Genomic DNA, 27389 nt, shown 5'->3' with positions numbered 1-27389 from the left:
TTACGAAATAGATTAGATGTAAAAGCCAGACACAATATATTGACACGGACCAAAAGAAGCAAAGATTGAATTTAGACAAGTAATGGTGGACTGAGCGGTAGCCAGCTTAGTCGGAAATAACCAGGAAAATCTTGTAAAACCATCTACACATACAAAGATGAACTTGTTGGCATTTCCCTTGGACTGGGGGAAGGGTCCTACATAATCAATATACAGGCGTTCCATAGGGCGCGACGCTTGATGAGAAGACAACAGGCCTACCTTGGTGGACATGGTTGGTTTACTAAGCAAGCAGGATTTACAAGCCTTTACTAGTTCACGGATTTCACCGTCCATACCCTTCCAGATGAACCTTTCACGAATCTTTTCACGAGTTTTAAAGATGCCTAGATGCCCCCCTAATTGGGTCTCATGATAGTACTTAAAGATCATAGGTACAAGAACAGCTGGAACGACAACTTTCATCACTTAATCATGCCTCGAAGGGCAACATAAAACACCATTCCTCAGTACGTAAGGGACAACATGTTCCCCAGAAGAAAGGGTTTCCATTATCGGAGCCAGCGTCGGATCTTCACGTTGGTATTTCTCAATGTCCCTAAAGAGCATGGGAGCATCTGTTAAGATGGCATTAACCTCAGATAGTATGGACTCGGGAGGTGATGAACTATCGACCGGTTCATGGGTCTCGACGTCGTTGGAAAACATACGGCTGAGTCCGTCTGCGACAACATTTTCAGTACCTCTGATATGCCTAACATCAAATTGGAAGGCAGAAATTCGGATGGCCCAACGGGCTATACGACCAGTACGACGCGGCCTACCTAAGACCCGGCTTAAGGCTTGATTATCCGTCTCCAGGTCGAATTTGACATGTTCCAGATAGAGACGGAAATTTTCTAAGGCAAATAAGACTGCCAAACCCTCGAGTTCATAGATGGAATACTTGGCTTCTTGAGCCGATAGAGTCCTAGATGCATAGGCGATGGGTCGCCTCCCTAGTTCAGTCTCTTGAAGAAGGACTGCAGCTACCGCTGACGACGACGCGTCGGTTTGGACGATGAATTTCTTCGAGAAATCTGGCATCGCAAGGACGGGGGCATTACAGAGAGCTAATTTCAGGTCTCCAAAAGCGGCTTGTTGAGAAGGCCCCCACTCGAATTTGACGCCTTTCCTACGGAGTAAGTTCAAGGGCGCCGCTCTATTAGCGAAATTTGGAATAAACTTCCAGAAGAAATTCACCATACCAATGAACCTGGCGATACCTTTGATGTCCTTAGGAGGTTTAAAATCACGGATGGCCTGTGTTCTAGAATGATCGACTGCAACACCATCAGGTGACTCAATATGCCCTAGGAATGACATGGAGGGCTTAGCAAAGGCAACCTTGGACAACTTCACAGTTAACCCAGCCTTACGAAGGCGATTGATAACTTCTCGCAGATGACCTAGATGTTCTTCAAAAGTCTCCGAAAATACGACGACATCATCAAGATAGTGATACAAGTACTCGAATTTGATGTCGGAGAAGACCCTATCTAGCAGTCTAGTGAGTACAGCTGCTCCCGTGGGGAGCCCGAAATGCACGCGGTTGTATTCATACAAATTCCAATCCGTGGCAAATGCTGTAAGGTGTTTAGACTCTTCGGCTAGGGGAATTTGATTGTAGGCCTGATTCAGGTCCAAGATGGTAAAGAACTTGGCCTTACGAAACCATGAAAAACAAGAATGAATGTCAGGAAGGGGCACAGATTGTAACACCACCTTCCGATTGAGAGCCCTATAATCAATGACAGGCCTGAAGCCCCCTTGGGGTTTCGAGACTAGAAAAATAGGTGAAGAATACGCCGACTTAGAGGGCCTAATAATACCATCCTTCAACATTTGATCAATGATTTCCTTCAGAGCCTTCATTTTAGGTGGAGACAGCCTATATGGTGGAAAACGGACCGGAATCGAATCCGTGACCTCAATTTTGTATTCAATAAGGTCAGTAACACCAAGAGTATCAGAGAACACCTCTGGAAACGACTGACACAACTTACGAATACTATCAGCCTGCTCCTCAGGTAGATGTCTAAGGTCTAACATCATCTCATCCTGGGTAGGCGAAATACAGGAACATGATACAGAATTACACTTTAACAATGGGATTTTACAATTGGAAGCAAATTTGAATGTGCACGACTTACTCTGAAGGTCGAGCACTAGACCGGAGTGAGAAATGAAGTCAGCTCCCAATATTATGGGGCAAGACAAGTGCTTGGCCACAAACAATTTAACTTTCCACGTAAATTTAAAAATACGAATTTTGACATTTAAAGAACCTAGAATTTCTAATGGAGATGAATTAGCCGAAACATATTGGACCGCAGACAAACAATAGCCAGGAAGCTTACAAACAGATTTCCATTTTGAATACCATTCAGCCGAAATAATAGAACAAACACTGCCTGAATCTAATAGAGCTGTTATAGGCTCATTATTTAACTCAATTTTGAGAAAAGGCACAGGTGCGGGGGTATCCGCCGCAATCCTAAGACATTCTTTGGGGCATTCAAAAGATAAATTAGAAGACTGAGTTTTCCCTGAATTTTCGACCTGTTTACCAGGGGCTGAGCCTTGGAAAGCTGAATTAGTCGACTCAGCCGACGCCGCTAGTCACTTATTATTAGTGACATTGGTGGAAGTTGCACCAGAAGTTGAGCAGGAGGGGGTGCTATTTGAATTTGGGCAATTCTTGGCGATATGTGAGAAAGCCCCACATTTAAAACAACCTTGTGATGAACCAGCTCCATTATTTGCCCTACTAGATTTGACCAATGGGCACTTGTTCCGAAGATGGTCAGGCGACCCGCAAGCATAACATTTACGAGGTGTGACTGGTCGGCGAGGTGGAGGCCGAGGATTACTAAAAGAAGGAGGGGGTTCTTTCGCGACACGCAAGGAATCGGCGTATCTAACTCCTTCCGCTGAGACGGCCAATGCTTCAAGTTCAGAGAAGGTTTGCGGGCACGCCGCGAAACACAAATATGACCTATAGGATGGTGAGATACCTTCCATAATAGCTTGTACAATCTGATCCTCAGGGAAGTGAAGAGCAAACACCCTAGTATAGAACTTAATATCTTGGATGAAATCTGCCAAGTTTTCATCCAACCATTGTACACGATAATAGTAGGTACTTCTGAATAAGTGAGCACCTTGCCCTAGCCGGAATGAAGTTAGCTAGCAAGTGGGCGTGGAAGTCTTCAATAGATGATTGTTCGGCAATGGCTCTTACTATTTTGTCTGAGAGAACACCAATTGCATAAGGATAAATTATCTGCAAAATTTGACATGGAGAAAGAGAAAAAACAAGAGCATGGTCCTGAAACTCAACTAAAAACCTTAAGAAGGAAATTACTTCACTGGTGGTATTTACAGAAAACTTAGAGATACCTCTGAGCAACATTGCTAATGGATGAGGCAAGCTGCTGAACCCAGGTGACATAGTAGGTAAAGGTTTAAGTGGCAAAGAAGTTAATTCAGAACGTACATTATTCAACGAGGTACGGCGTTCAGACTCGTTGTCCAATGGGGCAGAGATTGTTTGAGCTCCAACGGTTTTCCTATTGACTTCTCCCTTAGGAGGCTCTTCCTCGCTACCTACATTCACCGTGGTGGGTTGACCAGTTTTGGGAGGAACTTCCCCAGTTAACAATTGGGTAACCTTACTGGACAATTCAGAAAGATTTTCAAGAACCATACTAGCTTCCTTCCTCTGAACGTCATTCAACTTCAGAGACAACAGATCGTTAACTCTATTAGAAAAATGAAATAACCTGGCTTGCACACGTTTAATTTGATTAGGAGAAGGATCATTTTCTTCAAAAAAACTAACTACAGATGCTAGCTCAGTAGTATTGTCAGTGATCGTGGAAAGAGAGTCGTCAATTTCTTTCTCTCCCAAAGTGGGGATGGAAATGGGCAAATCAAGGGACTCCCTAAGCTTATTTGTGTCTACCGCAACCGTGCCTCCAGATTGCACATTTCTAATAGTCAATTCATAGATCAACTCCTCCTTGCGCAAATAGTTAAGATGGAGAACATCGCGAGGGCCGGGCATGATGACAAAGCAATTTTGAAAACAAACGGAAAAATCAAAAATCCCAGCAACTGAGAAAATTGTTAGAGTTCGACAATAAGGCAATGTTTAGCCGTCAAAAGGGGCTAAATTGAGACCCATTCAACCACGCTCTGCTACCACTTGTTCCGAGGTATCTGTGGAACAGCAGAGGTGAAAGAAGGTGCGGGGGTGAACAGGTCCCAAAGTACGAAATTAAAGTTAAGATAAAATTTAACAAGGTTATTTTTTCTTTTAAAGATTAAGAAATAACAAATAGAACAGGTACTCAGTAGCCGAAACACAATTCGAAAATGTACAATTACAATGATTACAGGATTTGGGCTCCGAGAGCCAGACACACAATTCTTGAGCTATAAGCCCAACCTCACGATATACAGAATTCAAAAAAGGGGCAGAAGACCCCAATCATGCCTAGGAGCACTTGCTCCTCTTTACACGGTAAAGCCTCCTCGAGGCATACAACAACTCAATTTCAAGAAAGAGCAACTCGCTCTCAAAATTTAAGCCTATCAAAGGCCACACCAAACTCCACATTCAAGTTGTCCTCCAAGGACATGAAAACAGGGGTAAAAATACCCAACCTACTGAGGCCTATCAAGTAAAGAAACAGAAATATTACATGGCCTCGACAATACCAATTTGAAAGGAGGCGAAGCTGCACTCCTAATACATTTTGTTTAAAACCTACTTGGCACTAGGCCGTTACTGCAAGGGCTAATCCCATACTAAAGAGGTGACCTTTAGAAGGAAACAATTTACATTACGTTAAGGAAGAGACGGTTGTGAAAATAAGTTCACCTCAAAGCAATATGAGTGGGAGCTCGAGAGGGTTAAGCACTCTCTATCCCAATATGTAGTTTAAAAGATAGAATAGATACTAAGTGTCTTTACATTTTAGGGGAAAAGTTACATGGTGAAAAAGCTTCGGACCTGCCCCGAGAGTTAAACTGCTGAGCTAACAAGAAAAGAAGTTATTAAACGGCCATTACCTTGTGGTTGAACTGCTGCCCGAAGAAAGAGGCGCTTCCCGCCCCCTGCTACGTACTTTATGCACTGATAGATGTTACTGAAGTGGCCCGGAGACCCGAAAATCAGCAGTTTATATACTCTCGCGGAAAGTTCGAGGCGTTTCAGGAATGAGAACACCCTCCCACAAGAATTTTATTGGTTAGGGTTAAGCAACATATCCAAGTTGAAGAAGATACGCCTGATTGGTCATAAATTAATTAAAGAAATTCGGGATTGGCTAAATTCAAACCTGGCGGAAGGAAGGGGTTAATATTGCCAACATAAACAATAACTGAAAGAAATTTAACAAAGAACAAACTTATAAACACAAAATTTCTTCAAAAACATAGTTCTTTCACTTCGCACTAGGGTGCATAATTGTATTTCTTCAGTAGTGCCATCTGGAAGAGAATGTCCACACTTCTTACTACAGGCAAAACAAAAATACATCGAAAACGACCCAGTTCAGAAACTTCAAAATTTACAAGTAGTGACATCTTCTGAGAAACTTGAAAATTTACGCAGTAGATAAAGTTCAGGCTTCCGCCAGTAGAGGAGTTTCAACTGGCGCAAAGTTCGAATTAGCGGCGTGGGGGTGTACCACCCGGTACAGACCTCCCCCCCCCCCCAAACGTTCCTCCAAGGGGTGACACATCAAATTTGTTTGAAAACAAGGTTCAAGTTATGATGTTGATATTGAAGTTAATTGCAGAAGTATTTACCAACAGATTTTCTTAAAATGATTGGATCCAGTTTTAAAATTCTTTGATTACTATTGATGTAATGTCTTTATGCTAGTAGAAGTTGAATTCAGAAGGAAACTTTTAGTTTTTAAAGTTGAGGAAAAATTTTCTAAGTCCACCAGATATTGCAGTTGGATTCAAAACTGTAGTAATTGTTGATGTTGAATGTCCATGTAGCTGATTACATATATCCAAGGTTGATTAAGTTAGACAGCCAGACCGGCCGCTGCTGTTTGTGTCCAGAGGAGGCCGCTCGGACCCCTCAAGTACCCTGAGATACCGCTCGCCCGCACTATGAGAGGAGTAGTGGAGTTGAAGCACGCCGCGCCCGCGGCGAACATGCAGGTCGCGGGCCAGTTACAGGTTGTGCGCCGCACATCAGCCTTGGCCGGGAGGAGGACTCCGGCTCGCCGTACACTGGTTGGCCTCACTGGAGAAGGGCGGGCCCTTACCCTGCCTCAGTAGCGGTACGGCGCCGCGCTGCTGCGGGGGCACTGAAACATTAAAGCTCGGCGGCAGAATTTTGTTGGACCATTATCATTTTTTGAGGGCACTGGCTTTGTGAAGAGGTTGAGGGGCCAGCGGCGTGAAGATATTCATTTCATATATAAGCCACTGTGTGTTATGTTAGCAGGAGACGGGAGCGTGGTAATGGCCATGGTAAGGACAGGATGGCAGTTTAACTGATCGGGGGAGGTTTACAATAAATAATTACACACAAAGGAAACAGATTCCAAGGGCAGAAGGCCTTAAAAGTGAAACCCCTCAAACAAAATATAACCTTCATATTTCTTTCAAAATTATATGAAGCAAGTTAACACAGCAATTACACCGGTTTCACCTGTGACAGGTGAACCCTAAATATCCTCTCGGTGGCTGTATTGCTTATCAGTAAGGTAACGGGAGTAAGGAAATCGAGAATAGTACACGGCCCATGAAATCTGGGGGCAAGCTTGCCCGCGGGAACAAAATTCTTGACCATCACCTGGTCGCCTACCTTCAAATTGGTGGATCTCCGTCCACGATCATATCTTTCCCTAACCTTTTCATGAGACACTTTAAGATTGGCTTTAGCCTTCTTCAAAAGATATTTAATGTTATCTGGATCTATTGTCTCAGGTAGAATGTCACTCAGAGACCAGAGGTTAGAGAGCGGCGTGTTGGGAACAAACTTGAACATCAGCGAAGCTGGCGTAAACTTGTGAGATTCATGAACAGCCGAGTTCAAAGCAAAAGCTAACCAATGCAGGGACGTGTCCCACCTAGAATGATCTTCGTGATGATAGGCAATAAGCGCGGACCTGAGATTACGATTAACCCGTTCAGCCAGAGATGGTTGAAGGTAATAAGCAGAAGTTGTCACATGGGAGATGGACAGGTCAAAGCAGAATTTACGAAATAGATTAGATGTAAAAGCCAGACACAATATATTGACACGGACCAAAAGAAGCAAAGATTGAATTTAGACAAGTAATGGTGGACTGAGCGGTAGCCAGCTTAGTCGGAAATAACCAGGAAAATCTTGTAAAACCATCTACACATACAAAGATGAACTTGTTGGCATTTCCCTTGGACTGGGGGAAGGGTCCTACATAATCAATATACAGGCGTTCCATAGGGCGCGACGCTTGATGAGAAGACAACAGGCCTACCTTGGTGGACATGGTTGGTTTACTAAGCAAGCAGGATTTACAAGCCTTTACTAGTTCACGGATTTCACCGTCCATACCCTTCCAGATGAACCTTTCACGAATCTTTTCACGAGTTTTAAAGATGCCTAGATGCCCCCCTAATTGGGTCTCATGATAGTACTTAAAGATCATAGGTACAAGAACAGCTGGAACGACAACTTTCATCACTTAATCATGCCTCGAAGGGCAACATAAAACACCATTCCTCAGTACGTAAGGGACAACATGTTCCCCAGAAGAAAGGGTTTCCATTATCGGAGCCAGCGTCGGATCTTCACGTTGGTATTTCTCAATGTCCCTAAAGAGCATGGGAGCATCTGTTAAGATGGCATTAACCTCAGATAGTATGGACTCGGGAGGTGATGAACTATCGACCGGTTCATGGGTCTCGACGTCGTTGGAAAACATACGGCTGAGTCCGTCTGCGACAACATTTTCAGTACCTCTGATATGCCTAACATCAAATTGGAAGGCAGAAATTCGGATGGCCCAACGGGCTATACGACCAGTACGACGCGGCCTACCTAAGACCCGGCTTAAGGCTTGATTATCCGTCTCCAGGTCGAATTTGACATGTTCCAGATAGAGACGGAAATTTTCTAAGGCAAATAAGACTGCCAAACCCTCGAGTTCATAGATGGAATACTTGGCTTCTTGAGCCGATAGAGTCCTAGATGCATAGGCGATGGGTCGCCTCCCTAGTTCAGTCTCTTGAAGAAGGACTGCAGCTACCGCTGACGACGACGCGTCGGTTTGGACGATGAATTTCTTCGAGAAATCTGGCATCGCAAGGACGGGGGCATTACAGAGAGCTAATTTCAGGTCTCCAAAAGCGGCTTGTTGAGAAGGCCCCCACTCGAATTTGACGCCTTTCCTACGGAGTAAGTTCAAGGGCGCCGCTCTATTAGCGAAATTTGGAATAAACTTCCAGAAGAAATTCACCATACCAATGAACCTGGCGATACCTTTGATGTCCTTAGGAGGTTTAAAATCACGGATGGCCTGTGTTCTAGAATGATCGACTGCAACACCATCAGGTGACTCAATATGCCCTAGGAATGACATGGAGGGCTTAGCAAAGGCAACCTTGGATAACTTCACAGTTAACCCAGCCTTACGAAGGCGATTGATAACTTCTCGCAGATGACCTAGATGTTCTTCAAAAGTCTCCGAAAATACGACGACATCATCAAGATAGTGATACAAGTACTCGAATTTGATGTCGGAGAAGACCCTATCTAGCAGTCTAGTGAGTACAGCTGCTCCCGTGGGGAGCCCGAAATGCACGCGGTTGTATTCATACAAATTCCAATCCGTGGCAAATGCTGTAAGGTGTTTAGACTCTTCGGCTAGGGGAATTTGATTGTAGGCCTGATTCAGGTCCAAGATGGTAAAGAACTTGGCCTTACGAAACCATGAAAAACAAGAATGAATGTCAGGAAGGGGCACAGATTGTAACACCACCTTCCGATTGAGAGCCCTATAATCAATGACAGGCCTGAAGCCCCCTTGGGGTTTCGAGACTAGAAAAATAGGTGAAGAATACGCCGACTTAGAGGGCCTAATAATACCATCCTTCAACATTTGATCAATGATTTCCTTCAGAGCCTTCATTTTAGGTGGAGACAGCCTATATGGTGGAAAACGGACCGGAATCGAATCCGTGACCTCAATTTTGTATTCAATAAGGTCAGTAACACCAAGAGTATCAGAGAACACCTCTGGAAACGACTGACACAACTTACGAATACTATCAGCCTGCTCCTCAGGTAGATGTCTAAGGTCTAACATCATCTCATCCTGGGTAGGCGAAATACAGGAACATGATACAGAATTACACTTTAACAATGGGATTTTACAATTGGAAGCAAATTTGAATGTGCACGACTTACTCTGAAGGTCGAGCACTAGACCGGAGTGAGAAATGAAGTCAGCTCCCAATATTATGGGGCAAGACAAGTGCTTGGCCACAAACAATTTAACTTTCCACGTAAATTTAAAAATACGAATTTTGACATTTAAAGAACCTAGAATTTCTAATGGAGATGAATTAGCCGAAACATATTGGACCGCAGACAAACAATAGCCAGGAAGCTTACAAACAGATTTCCATTTTGAATACCATTCAGCCGAAATAATAGAACAAACACTGCCTGAATCTAATAGAGCTGTTATAGGCTCATTATTTAACTCAATTTTGAGAAAAGGCACAGGTGCGGGGGTATCCGCCGCAATCCTAAGACATTCTTTGGGGCATTCAAAAGATAAATTAGAAGACTGAGTTTTCCCTGAATTTTCGACCTGTTTACCAGGGGCTGAGCCTTGGAAAGCTGAATTAGTCGACTCAGCCGACGCCGCTAGTCACTTATTATTAGTGACATTGGTGGAAGTTGCACCAGAAGTTGAGCAGGAGGGGGTGCTATTTGAATTTGGGCAATTCTTGGCGATATGTGAGAAAGCCCCACATTTAAAACAACCTTGTGATGAACCAGCTCCATTATTTGCCCTACTAGATTTGACCAATGGGCACTTGTTCCGAAGATGGTCAGGCGACCCGCAAGCATAACATTTACGAGGTGTGACTGGTCGGCGAGGTGGAGGCCGAGGATTACTAAAAGAAGGAGGGGGTTCTTTCGCGACACGCAAGGAATCGGCGTATCTAACTCCTTCCGCTGAGACGGCCAATGCTTCAAGTTCAGAGAAGGTTTGCGGGCACGCCGCGAAACACAAATATGACCTATAGGATGGTGAGATACCTTCCATAATAGCTTGTACAATCTGATCCTCAGGGAAGTGAAGAGCAAACACCCTAGTATAGAACTTAATATCTTGGATGAAATCTGCCAAGTTTTCATCCAACCATTGTACACGATAATAGTAGGTACTTCTGAATAAGTGAGCACCTTGCCCTAGCCGGAATGAAGTTAGCTAGCAAGTGGGCGTGGAAGTCTTCAATAGATGATTGTTCGGCAATGGCTCTTACTATTTTGTCTGAGAGAACACCAATTGCATAAGGATAAATTATCTGCAAAATTTGACATGGAGAAAGAGAAAAAACAAGAGCATGGTCCTGAAACTCAACTAAAAACCTTAAGAAGGAAATTACTTCACTGGTGGTATTTACAGAAAACTTAGAGATACCTCTGAGCAACATTGCTAATGGATGAGGCAAGCTGCTGAACCCAGGTGACATAGTAGGTAAAGGTTTAAGTGGCAAAGAAGTTAATTCAGAACGTACATTATTCAACGAGGTACGGCGTTCAGACTCGTTGTCCAATGGGGCAGAGATTGTTTGAGCTCCAACGGTTTTCCTATTGACTTCTCCCTTAGGAGGCTCTTCCTCGCTACCTACATTCACCGTGGTGGGTTGATCAGTTTTGGGAGGAACTTCCCCAGTTAACAATTGGGTAACCTTACTGGACAATTCAGAAAGATTTTCAAGAACCATACTAGCTTCCTTCCTCTGAACGTCATTCAACTTCAGAGACAACAGATCGTTAACTCTATTAGAAAAATGAAATAACCTGGCTTGCACACGTTTAATTTGATTAGGAGAAGGATCATTTTCTTCAAAAAAACTAACTACAGATGCTAGCTCAGTAGTATTGTCAGTGATCGTGGAAAGAGAGTCGTCAATTTCTTTCTCTCCCAAAGTGGGGATGGAAATGGGCAAATCAAGGGACTCCCTAAGCTTATTTGTGTCTACCGCAACCGTGCCTCCAGATTGCACATTTCTAATAGTCAATTCATAGATCAACTCCTCCTTGCGCAAATAGTTAAGATGGAGAACATCGCGAGGGCCGGGCATGATGACAAAGCAATTTTGAAAACAAACGGAAAAATCAAAAATCCCAGCAACTGAGAAAATTGTTAGAGTTCGACAATAAGGCAATGTTTAGCCGTCAAAAGGGGCTAAATTGAGACCCATTCAACCACGCTCTGCTACCACTTGTTCCGAGGTATCTGTGGAACAGCAGAGGTGAAAGAAGGTGCGGGGGTGAACAGGTCCCAAAGTACGAAATTAAAGTTAAGATAAAATTTAACAAGGTTATTTTTTCTTTTAAAGATTAAGAAATAACAAATAGAACAGGTACTCAGTAGCCGAAACACAATTCGAAAATGTACAATTACAATGATTACAGGATTTGGGCTCCGAGAGCCAGACACACAATTCTTGAGCTATAAGCCCAACCTCACGATATACAGAATTCAAAAAAGGGGCAGAAGACCCCAATCATGCCTAGGAGCACTTGCTCCTCTTTACACGGTAAAGCCTCCTCGAGGCATACAACAACTCAATTTCAAGAAAGAGCAACTCGCTCTCAAAATTTAAGCCTATCAAAGGCCACACCAAACTCCACATTCAAGTTGTCCTCCAAGGACATGAAAACAGGGGTAAAAATACCCAACCTACTGAGGCCTATCAAGTAAAGAAACAGAAATATTACATGGCCTCGACAATACCAATTTGAAAGGAGGCGAAGCTGCACTCCTAATACATTTTGTTTAAAACCTACTTGGCACTAGGCCGTTACTGCAAGGGCTAATCCCATACTAAAGAGGTGACCTTTAGAAGGAAACAATTTACATTACGTTAAGGAAGAGACGGTTGTGAAAATAAGTTCACCTCAAAGCAATATGAGTGGGAGCTCGAGAGGGTTAAGCACTCTCTATCCCAATATGTAGTTTAAAAGATAGAATAGATACTAAGTGTCTTTACATTTTAGGGGAAAAGTTACATGGTGAAAAAGCTTCGGACCTGCCCCGAGAGTTAAACTGCTGAGCTAACAAGAAAAGAAGTTATTAAACGGCCATTACCTTGTGGTTGAACTGCTGCCCGAAGAAAGAGGCGCTTCCCGCCCCCTGCTACGTACTTTATGCACTGATAGATGTTACTGAAGTGGCCCGGAGACCCGAAAATCAGCAGTTTATATACTCTCGCGGAAAGTTCGAGGCGTTTCAGGAATGAGAACACCCTCCCACAAGAATTTTATTGGTTAGGGTTAAGCAACATATCCAAGTTGAAGAAGATACGCCTGATTGGTCATAAATTAATTAAAGAAATTCGGGATTGGCTAAATTCAAACCTGGCGGAAGGAAGGGGTTAATATTGCCAACATAAACAATAACTGAAAGAAATTTAACAAAGAACAAACTTATAAACACAAAATTTCTTCAAAAACATAGTTCTTTCACTTCGCACTAGGGTGCATAATTGTATTTCTTCAGTAGTGCCATCTGGAAGAGAATGTCCACACTTCTTACTACAGGCAAAACAAAAATACATCGAAAACGACCCAGTTCAGAAACTTCAAAATTTACAAGTAGTGACATCTTCTGAGAAACTTGAAAATTTACGCAGTAGATAAAGTTCAGGCTTCCGCCAGTAGAGGAGTTTCAACTGGCGCAAAGTTCGAATTAGCGGCGTGGGGGTGTACCACCCGGTACACTAATAATAGGAGGTGTGGAGATTAACCCAGGGCCTGGTCTTGTGGGCGCCCTTGGGTGGGAAGAAATTGACGCGTTAAAAGATGTGGTGAGGGAGGCGTGTCAGATAGACCAACTAAAGGAAATGATAAGGGATCATTCCAAGGAGCTAAAGGACTTAAGGCAGTACGTTACGAAGGAAGTGGGAAATGTAAAAGAAAAAGTTGAGAATAAGGGAGAGGAGATGGAAATAATGCGAAAGTGATGTTGCTGGAAGGAGAGGTGGCGAATCTGAAGAGAGAAGTAGCGTATGGAGCCCGGGAACGAAGGGAGAAGAATATTTGTATATGTGGAGTAGAAGAAGCTGTGAAGGAAGATAAAGTGACACCAGTTTATAAGGTGGTGGAAATGATACAGAATAGGATGAGAATAAACTTTAGTGAGGCGGATATTGATGAGGTCCAGAGAGTGGGAAGATCGGAACGGAAAAGCGGTAGGCCAATTAAACTGGCGTTTATATCTACCCTGATGGCTGATATTGTTCTAAGTAATGCAGGGAACCTGAAAGAAATGAAGATCTGAATGAAACAGGATTTAGGCAGGGAAGCGATTAGAGATGTTAAAGTATTGAAAAGACACATGGGGAGAGCGAAGCAGCAAAGGCTGAGGGCGTTCATTAGAGGCTAACAGCTGGTGGTGGAGAACGGTAGATGGTCAAGGGATTGGTCGGTTGATAAGTTACAGGAAATGGAAAAAAACTATCTACAGACTGTTATACAAACGGTAGCAGAACGTGTAAGAAGAGACGTGGAGGGTCCGGCTGGTGATGTCGGGACAAAGGCTGAAGGTGATGAGAGAAGCAAAGTCCAGTGCGAGGAAAGGGGAGTCAGCAGAGAAGACAGGAGGGGCTAGGAAGCGGCTGATCAACGAGCGGCGTGAGGAGGGAGCAGCAGAGCGACACCGGCAAGCACTGCGGTGGTGGGGGAGGAGAGAAGCCGGAGAGAGGTAATGAGCAAGGCTAGAAGCTTTAGTCTAAAAGATTTGTGGGGGAAGAAAAGCTAAGGGCAGGAGGAGGGGGTTAAAATAATTGGCTGCGATGTCCAAAAAGGTAGAGATGCAGTGAGGAAAGAGAAGGAATGGGAAGAACTGGAAGCAAAATAACAAATAGAGGGGATGTAAATAGAAATAAGGGAGAAAAAGAGGGGACAAAAGAGGGCAGCAGATAGCTAGGGTGGGAGATAGGCTTTGTAAATATTGAAGGGGTAATAAGCAAGTTGGTAATGAAGAAGTAGGTAAGCTGGTGGAGTGTTTCGGTATAGTGGCCCTCCTAGAGACATGGCTCGAAGAGGGGGGAAATTTAACATGGAAGGGATTCGTGGTGAGGAATACAACGGGGAAGAAATCCTGGTGGTATATCGATACTTGTAAAGGAAGAAATAAGTGATCTAATAGTAGTATGTGGGGGTGAGCAACTTGTACATTTTGAACGGGTGGTGGGAGGGGGATAGGGAAGGGAAGATGGCATACATTACGAAAGAGGGAGGAAGTGTTATTGATTTGGTAATTAGCTCGGAAGATATGTTAGATAGAGTAAGCAAGATTGAGGTTGTTGACTGGGTGGAATTACGCCATTCCCCAGTATATGTAATCGTGAATAGGAGAGAGACAGTAGAGGATAGGGTAATAGGAGAAGGGGGAAGGAGACAGGGCGTAGAATACCCAAGTATGTATGGACAGAGGAGGATAAATCGAAGTTAAATAACTACTTTGAAGATACAGAATTTCAGATTATTAGGATAGGGATCGTTGTGGCATTAGAGGGTATTAATATTCATAGGGCGTCAGAGTTACTGGAATATCGTTGCAGGAGAGTGATGATGGAAAAAGCAAGTAAGAACACGATTAGAGAAGAGGGAGAGGGCTGGTAAAATAAAGAGTGTAGGGGAAGAGGAAACTAGTGGTGAGAGCTCTAGCTGAGTACAGGAAATATGGAGGGAGAGTTGTAAGGGAACAGTTTTGCAGATTGAGAAAATAATTCAAGAAAGTGCTAGTAGAGAGAAAAAAAGGCTTGGCAAAATATCCAGACAGAAGCGATGAACAGAGGGTGTAAAGACAGAGAAGGAGATAAGGTGTTGGTGAAAATAGAATTAATAGGGGTGTAAGTAGAGCTTCAAAGTTAAAAATTGAGTATGGAACATGGATGAAGTATTTCCAGAAACTATTAGGAGAGAAGGAGGGGTAGGTAAGTTCAGGAGGAGGATATGAGGTTGAAAGGGGGTTAGAGGTGGTAGTCCTGAATTGGATAAAGGGATAACAGACGATGAGTTGGTGGAAGTGATAAGTAAATCAAAGTACAAGACAGCGGGAGGGGAAAATGGGATAACTAATGTTTATTGGAAGGAAGTAAAAAAGAGTTGTCAGATGAGGGAGAGTTTGGTTATATTTCTAAATAATGTATTCGATGAGGAAAATTTCCCGAAAGAATGGCAGAAAGGAATCATACATCCAATTTATAAATACAAAGGGGGGAGGCCAACCCCGGCAATTATAGAGGTATAACCTTGCCGGACTCCCTGAGCATGGTATACACGGGTATTTTGGTAAATAGGCTGAGGAAGTGGGCGGAAGGTTACTCTATGTTATCGACATTCCAGTGTGGCTTTAGAAAAAGGGAGGAGGACGACGGATAACATAATGATCGTTAGAACAAGAATAGATAAATACGTGAGTAAAGAAGGTACCAAAGTGTTTATAGCAGTTACAGACTTTCAGAAAGCGTTCGATACGGTGAGCAGGGAGGCCTTGTTTGAAAGACTGGGGAGGGTAGGGGTTGGGGGAAGATGAGAAGAGTGATTAAAAGCATTTATGAAAAAGCATATTGCAGCATTAGGGTAGAGGATGGGGTGGTTAGTGGATTGATTGAATCGAAAGTTGGACTGAAACAGCGGTGTAAATTGTCGCCAATTCTTTTCTTGTTATTTATAAACGACTAGCTGATGTACCCGTGCTTCGCTACGGGATTCTCAGAAAGACTGACTTTGTGGTTTTCCTAACTGAAATCAACATAGGTCATTACAAAAACGTATGAATGTAGCGATTAAAAGCAATGCTATCATATAAAATACTCGATCAAATGGAAAGCCGCACGTTTTATCACTTTTAACGAACAGTGTTGCGGTTAGATTGCGGTGCCAATCTAATAGTCCAAAGTTCCAGAGCTGGGATGACCAGGTCGCAGATTGCCATGAATACTCATCTGCCATTATTCCGCTAAATATGCACACTGTTCATTCCAATCAGTGCCTCAGAGTAGGGATTGAATAGCCCGAATGCTATGATGATCCAGTGTGTTACGTACCAGTAGTATCAGAAAATTTATAAACCAGGGGAATGGCATGCTAAAGAAGAACGTTATCTAACTCCCCAGTTACTTCCCATCAATATTCAGGCAGGCTGTTACACACTGTACGACTGGGCGAGTTGACCGTGTGGTTAGCGGTGCGCAGCTGTGAGCTTGCATCCGAGAGATAGTGGATTCGAACCCCATTGTCGGCAGCGCTGAAGATGGTATTCCGTGTTTCCCACTTTCACACCAGTCAAATGCTGGGCCTGTACCTTAATTAAGGCCTAAGGCACTCCTAGCCCTTTCCTATCCCATCGTCGCTATAAAACCTATCTATGTCGGTGCGACGTAAATCAAATAAAAAATACTCTGTACGCAGCAGTAATCCTATCTACCGGAGATGATGGGCAACAGAAGACACAAAGCACATCACGACAAACAATGGTCAATGTAATGTTATTGTTGATCAATGTTATGAGCTTTCTATATTGTAGGCCTACACATGTAGTTTTCTTTCGACTCTGTGATTTGTAAAATACTTTATACCGTAAACTCTAGTTTCTTATTCTCCGACTCTACATACCGATTTTCAATAAATACTGTTTACCCATTTTCTCGTTACTCGGCGCTGATATGGACTTACTGTAGTAACAAAAATCCAAATTCATGAATATCTTTGTGATCATAGCCAGTACGGTAACAATGTATAAGACATGAAAAATAGGAAATTTAATACTATATAACCTTAGTTATCTAGCATTCATCGATTACACCTCTAATAAGAAATATTTGAGAATTACATTTTAGGCCTTCCCCTAAACTACCATTTCACTCAGCGTGAATAAAATAATTTACAGCCTAGACTATAGCGACTTTTTCCCTGACTTTGCATACCGATTTTCATCACGATAGGACAACTATAGGCCTTCCCCTAAACTACCATTTCACTCAGCGTGAGTAAAATGTTTTATAGCCTAGATTGTAGAGGCTCATCCCTCGACTTCACATACCGATTTTCATTAGACCACTAATAACATAAATAGTTGAGAATTCAATTTTAGGCCTTCCCCTAAACTACCATTTCACTCAGCGCGAGTAAAATGATTTATAGCCTAGATTGTAGAGGCTCATCCCCTGACTTCACATACCGATTTTCATTAAAGTCTCTTCAACCGCTTTCTCGTGATGCGTGTACAGACAGACAGACAGACAGACAGACAGACAGACAGACAGACAGACAGACAGACAGACAGACAGACAGACAGACAGACAGACAGACAGACAGACAGACAGACAGACAGACAGACAGACAGACAGACAGACAGACAGAAATTACGGAAAAATAAAAAGTGCATTTTCTTGTTACTATGGACATGACCGATACAGAAATACCATTATTTTCAAATTCTGAGCAATGTACAGACAAAACTCTTATTTTATATATATAGATTTATTAGGTGACCGCGGGGAGAGAAAATTGGCCTATCCAGTCGTTGGGGAACAAGAAATTCCAGGGTTGATTTTTGCTGATGATGTATTGTTGATGACATTGACAGCTGGGAGCTTGCAAAGGAGTTTAAATGAGGTTTGCAATTTTGTGAAGAAATGGTCACTGAAGATAAACAGTAGCAAGAATAAGGTGATGGTTTGTAGGAAAGGTAACAAAAAGAAACCTGGGAGAAAGTGGATAATAAATGGGGAGGAAATAGAGGTGGTGGATAAGATGGAGCATCTCGGGCTGATGATAAGTAGAAATGGCAGTTGGGTCAAACAAATTAAGCGTGCCAAATGGACATTTTATAAAGGGTCAAATAAAGAGCAATTATGGCGATTATCGGTTAAACAAGGTAGAAAATGTTTTAGATAGAATGGGCTTAGGAGATTATTACAATATAGAATGGGATAGGAGGGGAGGTGTATATTGGAAACATGTGATTAAGAGGGCAAGAGACATTGCAGAACAAGAGCTGTTGGCCGAATGCAGAATGAGAGCTACCCTAAAGATTTTTATGAGGGTAAATCAGGTATTGAATTTGAAAGTGGCAAATGTGAACAGGACGGTGTAAAGAAGCTTAATATGGTGGATTTTAGGAATGTATATGAACAGAGGATGGACTAAGAAAATACGGTGCGTTTATTATGTGGTGTGGTGATGAAAGAGAGGATTTTCATTTATTGGCAGTGTGTAAGGAAACGGTTTGAAGAGAGACGTATATTTTTGACTGAGCAGCAATTGAAGATGATTGCTCATCCATGTAATGGAGATAAGCTTTTAAAGTGGTTAGTGACGGAATGGAAGTGTGCGGGAAATTTATGTAAGTTTTAGAGCAGAATTAGGGGGGGATGTACAGCCGCATTAAAAGCTAAATCTCAGGTGTGTCGATTGGAGAGAGACAATGAACTAGGGAGTGGGTAATCCGGACGCATGTACGGTGAAGAAGATAACTCGACTCAGTGCAGGAAAAGGAGGTCTTCCCCACTACTGGCTAACAGTGGGAGGGAAAGGGATGTGGTGAGCGAATGTGTTCTCGTGGAAGTGGTCATAGCACACAAGCCCCCTGGGGGTTAACAGGCTCTCCCGAGGGAGATGATTCAAATCCCCAACCCTCCCAGAAACTGAACCTAGGACCCCCTGAAACTAAGGCTAGGTCAGGAGATATAGGGTATCACGTGCGACTACTCACCCAGTAAGTAGGTTGGAGATGTCGTTGACCTTGTATTGCTTTGTTTGCTATGTTGCAATTTTTGTGTTTAGTTTTGTTTTTATTTGTATTTCCATTTTCTCCGTAGATATCATTAGATTCAGTAACTGTACAGATCTGGAGAAAATAAAGGTTATTGTATTGAATATAAAAACTCAACAAGAGAGTTCTCTTAGCTTCTCTCATCTCAATCCTCCAATGTCGAACCTACTCGCGGTGCCCCTGTCAAGTCGAGCAACCCAGTGGAAGGCTGGGTAACAAACCCCAACGGGGAACTGGGTCGGTGAGCCAATGGATTTGGGGCAGTGGAAGGTAACGGGAAACCACCACTGTACTTTACCTCGTCAACCCCATAATTGCTTTGGCTCATTCCAAATGTTCCGGAGTATCAAGTTTCCCAGTTGGATCTCCGGAGGAGACAGGATTAAGAGAAGCCCCTACAGTACTTTAACCCGTCAAATTAAATTCTCTATGAGAGTCATTAGAAGGATTGCAACATGGAACGTTAACATTGGCCTTATTGAGACTCACTAGAAAGGATATGGACATTTTGTAACTCATGGAAGGAATATTGTATGCCTTTCGGGAAGCGATAATATAAGTCGTAATGGTGTTGCAATTGTTGTTCCTGAAAAACTGAACAACACTGCCCTGGGCTATGAACCCATCAGTGATAGAATCATTACCATCAGTGTGAATGCTTTCCCTTGCAGGATTAATATTATCCAGGTCTGTGCTCCCACACTCGCAGCATTAGATGCTGAAATAGAAGAGTTATATGAACTATTAGAACATACTATCAATCTGTTTGCGAATAGGGAAATAGTAATAATTCAAGATGACTTCAATACTAAGATTGAAGACACTACTGGAGACGCTGACATCATATCTGTGATTGTTCGTTATGGCCTAGGCGAAAGGAATGAACGAGGAAAGCAGCTACTGGAGTTTTGTGTTGGCAATGACATTGTAGTTTGCAACACCATCGTCTAGCATCACTCAAGGCGTCTGTACACTTGGATATCAGAAATCAGTGAATCAGTTAGATTGCATCTTGGCGAGACAACGTTGGAAGACATCTGTTCTAGATTGTAAGACATTTCCTGAAGCGGAATGTGACAGTGACCATAATGTGTTGTCCATGAACATAGGGCTAAAACTAAAAGTAACCCAGAATATAAGAGCAAGACAGTTTAGACTCACTAAACCAGGAAACTCTTGCGCACGCTTGGGGAAACTTGTGCGGCCAAAGCTCCCAGATTTGCTACTAAATGAAGAAGAATCACCTTGTCAGAGGTGGGACAGAATTAAAGAGATTGTATTCTCATCTCTCCCAGAGCCAGCTAGGAGGACACCGAGTGCAAAACATCCCTGGATATCAAACAAGACTTTGCAACTGATTGAAGAAAGAAGTAATCTGAAGAAACATGGTATCCAATCCGTTCAGGATGAAAATAGGTACAGGATCCTGTGTAGAGAGATACAGCGTAATTGTGGAAATGATAAATCACAGTTCGTCTACATCGTTTTGAGAGGAAATAGACCAAAACCAGAACCAAAATCAAACATAGGACCTTCTCAACAAGAACAGTAGCATTACTCGTCAATGTAAATCACACACATGGGTTATAGAAGACGAGAATGGACGCTTAATTGGAGATAGAAAAGAGGCGCTAGAGAGGTGGAAAAATACTGTGAAAAGCTGTACTCTGGAAGAAATGATGATGTAGCAGTCCAGCAATCAGGAGATCCTTCTGTATTGAAACCTTCCATTCTACAAAGCGAAATCAAGAACGCCATTAACCATTTGATAAAAACACATCCCCTGGACTGGATGGTATTTCTGGATAGATGCTTAAATAAATGGGTGGAGAAGGCTTGTACGTGATGCACTCATTGTGTAAGAGTATATGGACGACGAGAGGATGGCCAAAATATCGAACAAGCTCTATTCTAATCCCATTGCACAAGAACGGGTCAGTCAGGAAATGTTCCAGCTTTCGTGAAATTGCTCTGATATCTCATGCAAGTACGATTTTATTGTACATCATATACCGGGACACGGGAACATATTTTAATATGAGGCAAATAATTGAAAAATCTCGTGAGTTCTGTGTTCCTGTGCTAATATGCTTCCTTGACTACAAGAAATGTTTTGATTGTGTTGTCTGGAATAAACTATGGCAGGTTCTTGGTGAATTTGGCAGTCAACAACATTTAATATCATTACTGAAAAGTCTGTATGGAAACAACATTGCAACCGTAAAGGTAGCTGGCGACATTTCAGAATTTTTCGGTTTTACGCAGGGTGTCCGACAAGGCTGCATATTATCAGCTATTCCACATAACATCTGTGCTGAATATATGATGAAGAAAGCCTTCAATGACTGGACTGGAGGCAGATCAATTGGTGGACGAAAAATCAGTAACCTGCGCTTTGCTGATGACACCACTCTCCTTGCCAGCAGTGAAGATGAACTTGTAGAATTATTGGCAAGGGTAAAAGATGCAAGTTTAGAATATGGGCTAGAGATCAACCTGAACAATTCCAAACCAATGGTAATTAACAGAGCGGCACAGATCAGCTGACAGGTCGATTGAGGGGACTGGATGTGGCAAATGACTTTATATACCTTGGGTCGTCCATCTGTGATACCGGACATTCTGACAAAGAGATTAGGAGACGTATCACTTCAGGGCGCGTTGCCATGAGCAAACTCACAAAAATATGGCAGAGCAGAGCAATAACAAACAGTACAAAGATTAGACTGGTTGATTCACTTGTGTTCTCTGTCTTACTTTATGGTTCCGAGACCTGGATACTCAAGGTAAGATAACCCCCTGTGGGTGGGGGCGATAGAATAACACCCACGGTATCCCCTGCCTGTCGTAAGAGGCGACTAGAAGGGGCCCCAAGGGCTCTGAACTTTGGAGCGTGGGTTGGCGACCATGGGTCCCTTAGCTGAGTCCTGGTATTGCTTCCACTTACTTGTGCCAGGCTCATCACCTTCACCTATCCTATCCGACCTCCCTTGGTCAACCCTTCTTCTTTTCCGACCCCGACGGTATTACGTATGGAGGCCTAGGGAGTCTTTCATTTTCAAGCCCGTCGTGGCCCTTGTCTTCCTTTGGCCGATACCTTCATTTTTCGAAGTGTCGGATCCCTTCCATTTTTTCCCTCTGATTAGTGTTATATAGAGGATGGTTGCCTAGTTGTACTTCCTCTTAAAACAATAATCACCACCACCATCAAGGTAAGATATGAGTACCGTATCGCCGCTTTTCAGGTGTGGTGCTGGAGAAGGATGCTCCGTGTACCGTGGACGGAAAGAAGAACTAATGCATCTATTATTCAATGACTGAATATCTCCGAACGTCTCTGTTCTCGCATCATATGGAGAATCGTCCAATTCTTCGAGCATCTTATAAGACGGGATAGTGAAAATCTGGAGAAGTGTATCATGGAAGGCAAAGGTGTCGGCAGAAGACCACGAGGAAGGACATCGAGCAGGTGGATTGATCAAGTTCTGCGTACTGCCGATGTGACACTTCAGCATGCTTTATGTGAAGCTGGACATCCTCAGAGTTGGCGCCGCTTAATCAAGAATATTGTGTGAAGTCAGATGGGGTCATGACGCTCAGCAATGAGTTATACGACTCATGATGAAGTGTGAACATAACGTCTTGACCCTGAAAACATGGTCGCTAATATACACAGTTCAAAAAATTAGGGGAACATGTTTTGTACCGTCTGGTATGTGAACGTTAATTTGCTAGATGGGGTTCCAATGATCGTACAGCATACCTTGAGACCTTAGCTACTCAGGGTATGTCCAATGGAAGTTATACTCCATCTGTAGGCGTAGCCATACATTAAACTGTCAGGCGACCCTTCAAAACAAAGCGAATAGCGGTGCGTCCGTGTGTCGTTGTGAGGTAAACAGACTACTGCGGTCATATGAGTGCGTTGTACGTCAACCAGCACATCCTATGATACATCATAAGGAGGTTCAAGTCGCAAGGGCCGTCAATTTGATCCAGGAAGGATGGACTTTTCGTCGTGTTGCTGTGGATCTCAATGTCTCCCCTTCAGTTATTCAACGCTTGTGGAATCGCTACGGTGAGACAGGCCAGTTCACAAGGAGGGTTGGACAAGGTCGTGGACGCATGACAACCCCACAGGATGACCGATATCTGACTATCTGTGCGTTGCGGCGTCGTTCAGCAAGTGTCAGAGTACTGCAACAAGAACTCTGGAGGGTCACTGGAGTCACGGTGTCTGACCAGACAGTAACGAACAGGTTAAGAGGACTGTCCTTAAGACCCAGACGTCCTGTTCGAGTGCCCTGTTTAACGCAGCAACGTCGCGCAACTCGTCTTCTGTTTGCTCGTATCCACGTCAACTTGCAACTTTGCCAATTGATACCTGTGTTGTTCACAGACAAGTCGAGATTTCCCCTGACACAGCGTGATGGACGTCAACGTGTATGGAGACGCCGTGGTGAGAAGTACAAGCCAAATGTTGTCCAGGAAGGCGACCGATTTGGACAAGGTTCTGTAATGCTGTGTGGTGGCATCAGTATTGATGGTCGTACGATCTTGTCGTCATCCGTGGTAATCTTACCGCCGCGGTGTACATCGAGCAGATACTGCTACAGCCTGTTTTGGTTGCTGCATACCGTGTTGGCCCTGAATTCGTACTCATGCACGACAATGCCAAGGCTCATGTAGCGCACATCACCACAGCTGTTTGCGAGAACTAGACATTCAAGAGATGGAATGGCCAGCAGTGAGTCCCGACCTTAATTCCATCGAGCATGTGTGGGATAGGCTTGATAGAAGTATTCGTGGGCGTCCTGTTCCACCACAGACTTTCCAAGACCTCGAACACGCTCTCATTGAAGAATGGAACCTGATACCGCAAAGTAACCTCCGTCGACTTATACGGAGCATGCCATGTAGGTGCCAAGCTGTGATAAATGCTCGTGGAGGACAAACCCCATACTGGCGCTCTCCAACTGTGATAAAAATCCACCCTGGAGGACTGTTATCACTTTGTTTTCGCCCCTATTTGGACATTTCCGTTTGTGTTCTGAAAATGAAAGCGAATCCATCGATGTTCTTTTGTATACTTCAACGGTAAAGAATAAAGGTTTACTTGGTAATATACCTGGTGTGAGGTATTGTTTTGTGGAGCATGACATACGTTCAAAAACATGTTTCCCTAATTTTTCGAACTGTGTACTCAGTGCGAGTGAATGCACGTGCGTGCGTATCCGTCTATTCCTTAGGTTTTGAATAATTTTGTGTAGGTATATAAACCTAAAACACAAACTATGTAAGTTGCCGCACTTTGTGTCGGTTTTCCTTCATTCTGTTCCGTTCCCATTAAAGTTGTAGGTTCGTGGTTGGGAGAATTACTTATGCAAGTTAAGTGTGGCAGTCTTGGTAAATATGGGTAATCTATTCGTTATTAAATAATTACCAGTCACAGTTTTTATTAATTTGCATTCCACAACGCGTTTCATAGCTTATACTATATCGTTAGGTAGTGAAATTGTGACATTTAATTGTTGGTCTATTTAATACACAGTTATTTTCTAAGAATACTGTACTATTTTATTGAAGACTAGAGGCTATGTGCGTTATGAATATTACATCGATGTTGAGTAAACTATGGTTGTGTGTCATCTCAGAAATATTTAGTTCCTACTGAAGTTTGGTTTTTAAATATTCATTTTCAATTTTATCGTTACATTTCTAGTGTTTCTAAAATGTTCAATTTTATCCCTTTCGGATGTAGCTGTAAAACAGTGAGAGAATTTTGAATATTTTATTCTTAACGACCTCTGTTGTCCGCCTCTGTGGTGTAGTGGTTAGCGTGATTAGCAGTGGCATAAAAGTCTCTCCATATGTTCTTCTTGTTTAATTACAGTTCTTGCAATAGTCGTTCGTATCCTGGAGTGGACTGTAGAGGCATTTGGACACGAAGTTCCTCAATGTAGAATAGTTCCCTTGTCAGCTCGTAAGCCAGTCGTGAAAGTGTACTTTGAAACACACAAAATCTTCTTCAAGAAAGTCGCTTTAACTTTTTCTAATAGTGCTAAGGGTTTCTACTTTAGATATGGTCAAACGATTTTCAGGCCATATGCAATATGTAAACTAGTCTGACAATTTCTTGTCACTTGTAACATATTGTAACTTTTATGAAATAGGGCTAAGGAGTTTGATGGAGCCAAACATTGATCAAATTATTTGATCACGTTATCCAAGATCTTTGATAGTGTAATACCGGCCTTACTGACTTGTGATCTCGATGTAAATATCGCTCTATTTATCTCTTCTCTAGGAATCGATTGGATATGCTTTTGTTTTCCCATTATTTGCAGCTCGTAACCTAATATGCATAGTAACATGATCATTTTTTTTCGCGCTAGGTTCCACTATATCTGTGTTTATGTCTCCCCCTTACTCCCGTTTTCTGATACGGCGTCGAGGATGAGGTGAGATGAAATTATATGCCATGTTTTACGCCCGGATGCCCTTGCTGATGCCAACCTTAGTTGAGGTGGCGATGAATGATGGTGACTGAAAATAGGTGAGGAGAAGGAGGAAGGAATCGGCTGTGGCCAGTGAATAGGAACTGTCCCGCCATTTGCCTGGAAGTGAAAGTAGGAAACCATTCTCAGGACAGCCGACGGTGGGATTCGAACCCACTCGTCTCCCGAATGCAGGACTTGGTTCCATAGCTGTCACCCCACTCCGCTCGGTAAGTAATCCTAATCCTTAATATTTTAAATAGTAATGGAAAAAGCACGCATTCTTGCCGTATAATGTAACTTTTGTTCCAAGTTGTTGTTAAGATAGGCCTATGTGAAATTGTTGCCAATGCGTTGCATTTATATATCATCTCCATGCAGCATGGAGTATCCATAGAGCTTTAAAACGCAAGAGTCTCTCTCTGCTTTGATGAGTCATGCACACCATAGACTATGTGCAGAGTATACATTTTCGTTCTACTTTGGTTACGTTACGTCTACAGCTCGTGAGCACGTGAGCTTAAAATGTTTCAAGGACATAAGTGTGAACTGAAGAAAGAAGATTATATTTCCCCTTTTCTGCCCTCAGATGCGAAGTGTATTAATTTGACTCGAAAGTTCAGGAAGTGGTGTTTAATATCAGACAATGATCCTAGAAGCAAGTTGTACCTGAGAAGCACTGCAGCAATTGCTTTCGAGAAAAGACGCCATGTAAGATCTAATTACTGGTACGTCGTTCACCCATTTAGTAAGCTAAGAATTATATGGGAAGGCATTATGATTATTACTTTAACAATTACTTTCATTGTTTTACCGTTTAGTATTACTTTCATACATGGGGAAATTGGCGTGAAAGAAACACGCCTTGAGTCGATCTTCAGAAATCTGCAGTTACTTTATAGTGTAATGTTCACTGTAGATATAGCAGCAAATTTCATAACTGGATATTACCGACCTACTACAAAGCAAATTGTCTTAGATCCTGCAATTATTGCGCGGAAATATCTTCGAGGTTACTTCTTCCTTGACCTTATTTCATCTTTGCCAATACGCAACATCACAGAACTATTCATTCATGTTATTCCCAAAGAGCCACCATATGCCATAATGTTACTACGCAGCGCTGGAGTACTCAAGATATTTCGTATACCAACTTTAATAGAATATACGATACGCTTCGAACTGATGTATGAATGTAAGAACGCGACCATTCGATTAACGCGTCTATGTATAATTATTGCTGTATTTCTCCACTGGTTTGCTTGCTTTCACTTCTTAGTTCCTGTACTAACTCATGGTTATAAGATTTATGGTACTCCATGGCCAAATTCAACTACCTGGGTTCATCGGACAAAGATTCAGAGTGCTTCACTCGGTGTTAAATACATTCATTCCCTTTTCCGATCAGTATCCGTTACACTGAGTTTGGGTTATGGTAGTGAAATTCCTAAAGCATTCGAAGATATCATAGTATGTACAATCAATATAATTGGTGCGGCAGTCTTATATGCTTACACATTTGTTGTTCTTACACACATCATGTTGACCGCAAGCACTCCGCAAGCCAAGTATCAAGAGAAACTGAACCAACTCAAGGCATTCATGCGTCGGAAGAAAGTTCCAATTCACTTGCAAAAACGTCTGTTGATGCATTATGAACATTATTTTAAGAAGAGGTTCTTCGGCGAAAGATTTATCACTTCAACACTTTCAGAGCATCTCAAAAGTGAAATCCAAATGCATTGCTGCCAACGGCTTGTACAAAATACACCTCTCTTACAGAATTTACCAAACTCGATCACGGACT

The 27389-nt window shown here is 42.7% G+C and overlaps 1 protein-coding gene across 1 annotated transcript in view; it reads right to left on the bottom strand.

Annotated features, from left to right (window-relative positions):
- The window catches only part of LOC136857275 (ornithine aminotransferase, mitochondrial), a 181669-nt gene that overhangs the window by 142333 nt on the left and 11947 nt on the right, over positions 1–27389 (bottom strand). The window lies entirely within an intron of this gene.

This window comes from Anabrus simplex, chromosome 1 (genome assembly GCF_040414725.1).
Source record: "Anabrus simplex isolate iqAnaSimp1 chromosome 1, ASM4041472v1, whole genome shotgun sequence".
NCBI classification, from domain to species: Eukaryota; Metazoa; Arthropoda; class Insecta; order Orthoptera; family Tettigoniidae; genus Anabrus; species Anabrus simplex.
This window is presented reverse-complemented; position numbering and strand designations above follow the sequence as displayed.